The sequence below is a fragment of the Triticum dicoccoides genome, chromosome 4A, assembly GCF_002162155.2.
Source record: "Triticum dicoccoides isolate Atlit2015 ecotype Zavitan chromosome 4A, WEW_v2.0, whole genome shotgun sequence".
Classification (NCBI taxonomy): Eukaryota; Viridiplantae; Streptophyta; class Magnoliopsida; order Poales; family Poaceae; genus Triticum; species Triticum dicoccoides.
In genome coordinates, this window is record NC_041386.1 from 82,052,980 (window position 1) to 82,057,047 (window position 4,068).

Here is a 4,068-nt window from a genome sequence, read left to right on the forward strand (position 1 = left end):
TTTGTCAAGGTATGTGCTTTGTGAAAGTCCAATTAAGCGTCTTGATCTATCTCTATAGATCTTAATGCCTAATATGTAAGCAGCTTCACCGAGGTCTTTCATTGAAAAACTCTTATTCAAGTATCCCTTTATGCTATCCAGAAATTCTATATCATTTCCAATCAGTAATATGTCATCCACATATAATATTAGAAATGCTACAGAGCTCCCACTCACTTTCTTGTAAATACAGGCTTCTCCGAAAGTCTGTATAAAACCAAATGCTTTGATCACACTATCAAAGCGTTTATTCCAACTCCGAGAGGCTTGCACCAGTCCATAAATGGATCGCTGGAGCTTGCACACTTTGTTAGCTCCCTTTGGATCGACAAAACCCTCTGGTTGCATCATATACAATTCTTCTTCCAGAAATCCATTCAGGAATGCAGTTTTGACATCCATTTGCCAAATTTCATAATCATAAAATGCGGCAATTGCTAACATGATTCGGACAGACTTAAGCATCGCTACGGGTGAGAAGGTCTCATCGTAGTCAATCCCTTGAACTTGCCGAAACCCTTTTGCAACAATCGAGCTTTGTAGACAGTAACATTACCGTCAGCGTCAGTCTTCTTCTTGAAGATCCATTTATTCTCAATTGCTTGCCGATCATTGGGCAAGTCAACCAAAGTCCACACTTTGTTCTCATACATGGATCCCATCTCAGATTTCATGGCTTCAAGCCATTTTGCGGAATCTGGGCTCACCATCGCTTCTTCATAGTTCGTAGGTTCATCATGGTCTAGTACCATGACTTCCAGAACAGGATTACCGTACCACTCTGGCGCGGATCTTACTCTGGTTGATCTACGAGGTTTAGTAGTATCTTGTTCTGAAGTTTCATGATCATCATCATTAGCTTCCTCACTAATTGGTGTAGGTGTCATAGAAACAGTTTTCTGTGATGCACTACTTTCCAATAAGTGAGCAGGTACAGTTACCTCGTCAAGTTCTACTTTCCTCCCACTCACTTCTTTCGAGAGAAACTCCTTCTCCAGAAAGTTTCCGAACTTAGCAACAAAAGTCTTGCCTTCGGATATGTGATAGAAGGTGTATCCAATAGTCTCCTTTGGATATCCTATGAAGACACATTTCTCCGATTTGGGTTCGAGCTTATCAGGTTGAAGCTTTTTCACATAAGCATCGCAGCCCCAAACTTTCAGAAACGACAACTTTGGTTTCTTGCCAAACCATAGTTCATAAGGCGTCGTCTCAACAGATTTTGATGGTGCCCTATTTAACGTGAATGCGGCCGTCTCCAACGCATAACCCCAAAACGATAGCGGTAAATCAGTAAGAGACATCATAGATCGCACCATATCTAGTAAAGTACGATTACGACATTCGGACACAGCATTACACTATGGTGTTCCGGGTGGCGTGAGTTGCGAAACTATTCCGCATTGTTTCAAATGTACACCAAACTCGTAACTCAAATATTCTCCTCCACGATCAGATCGTAAAAACTTTATTTTCTTGTTACAATGATTTTCAACTTCACTCTGAAATTCTTTGAACTTTTCAAACGTTTCAGACTTATGTTTTGTTAAGTAGATATACCCATATCTGCTTAAGTCATCTGTGAAGGTCAGAAAATAACGATATCCGCCACGAGCCTCAATATTCATCGGACCACATACATCTGTATGTATGATTTCCAACAAATTTGTTGCTCTCTCCATAGTACCGGAGAACGACATTTTAGTCATCTTGCCCATGAGGCACGGTTCGCAAGTACCAAGTGATTCATAATAAAATGGTTCCAAAAGTCCATCAGTATGGAGTTTCTTCATGCGCTTACACCGATATGACCTAAACGGCAGTGCCACAAATAAGTTGCACTATCATTATCAACTCTGCATCTTTTGGCTTCAACATTATGAATATGTGTGTTACTACTATCGAGATTCAATAAGAATAGACCACTCTTCAAGGGTGCATGACCATAAAAGATATTACTCATATAAATAGAACAACCATTATTCTCTGATTTAAATGAATAACCTTCTCGCATCAAACAAGATCGAGATATAATGTTCATGCTTAACGCTGGCACCAAATAACAATTATTTAGGTCTAATATTAATCCCGAAGGTAGATGTAGATGTAGCGTGCCGACCGCGATCACATCGACTTTGGAACCGTTTCCCACACGCATCGTCACCTCGTCCTTTGCCAATCTTCGCTTAATCCGTAGTCCCTGTTTCGAGTTGCAAATATTAGCAACAGAACCAGTGTCAAATACCCAGGTGCTACTGCGAGCATTAGTAAGGTACACATCAATAACATGTATCTCACATATACCTTTGTTCACCTTGCCATCCTTCTTATCCGCCAAATACTTGGGGCAGTTCCGCTTCCAATGACCAGTCTGCTTGCAGTAGAAGCACTCAGTTTCAGGCTTAGGTCTAGACTTGGGTTTCTTCTCTCGAGCAGCAACTTGCTTGCTGTTCTCCTTGAAGTTCCCCTTCTTCTTCCCTTTGCCCTTTTTCTTGAAACTAGTGGTCTTGTTGACCATCAACACTTGATGCTCCTTCTTGATTTCTACCTCCGCAGCTTTCAGCATTGCGAAGAGCTCGGGAATAGTCTTATTCATCCCTTGCATATTATAGTTCATCACGAAGCTCTTGTAGCTTGGTGGAAGTGATTGGAGAATTCTGTCAATGACGCTATCATCCGGAAGATTAACTCCCAGTTGAATCAAGTGATTACAATACCCAGACATCTTTAGTATATGCTCACTGACAGAACTGTTCTCCTCCATCTTGCAGCTATAGAACTTATTGGAGACTTCATATCTCTCAATCCGGGCATTTGCTTGAAATATTAATTTCAACTCCTGGAACATCTCATATGCCCCATGACGTTCAAAACATCGTTGAAGTCCCGGTTCTAAGTCGTAAAGCATGGCACATTGAACTATCGAGTAGTCATCAGCTTTGCTCTGCCAGACGTTCATAACATCTGGTGTTGCTCCAGCAGCAGGCCTGGCACCCAGCGGTGCTTCCAGGACGTAATTCTTCTGTGCAGCAATGAGGATAATCCTCAAGTTACGGACCCAGTCCGTGTAATTGCTACCATCATCTTTCAACCTTGCTTTCTCAAGGAACGCATTAAAATTCAACGGAACAACAGCACGGGCCATCTATCTACAATCAAACATACATAAGCAAGATACTATCAGGTACTAAGTTCATGATAAATTTAGGTTCAATTAATCATATTACTTAAAGAACTCCCACTTAGATAGACATCCCTCTAATCCTCTAAGTGATTACGTGATCCAAGTCAACTAAACCATGTCCAATCATCACGTGAGATGGAGTAGTTCCGTTGGTGAACATCACTATGTTGATCATATCTACTATATGATTCACGCTCGACCTTTCGGTCTTCGTGTTCCGAGGCCATATCTGTATATGCTTGGCTCGTCAAGTATAACCTGAGTATTCCGCGTGTGCAACTGTTTTGCACCCATTGTATTTGAACGTAGAGCCTATCATACCCGATCATCACCTGGTGTCTCAGCATGAAGAACTTTTGCAACGGTGCATACTCAGGGAGAACACTTCTTGATAATTAGTGATAGATCATCTTATAATGCTACCGTCAATCAAAGCAAGATAAGATGCATAAAAGATAAACATCACATGTAATCAATATAAGTGATATGATATGGCCATCATCATCTTGTGCTTGTGATCTCCATCCTCGAAGCACCGTCGTGATCACCATCGTCACCGGCGTGACACCTTGATCTCCATCGTAGCATCGTTGTCGTCTCGCCAATCTCATGCTTCCACGACTATCTCTACCGCTTAGTGATAAAGTAAAGCATTATAGCGCGATTGCATTGCATACAATAAAGCGACAACCATATGGCTCCTGCCAGTTGCCGATAACTCGGTTACAAAACATGATCATCTCATACAATAAAATTTAGCATCACGTCTTGACCATATCACATCACAACATGCCCTGCAAAAACAAGTTAGACGTCCTCTACTTTGCTGTTGCAAGTTTTACGTG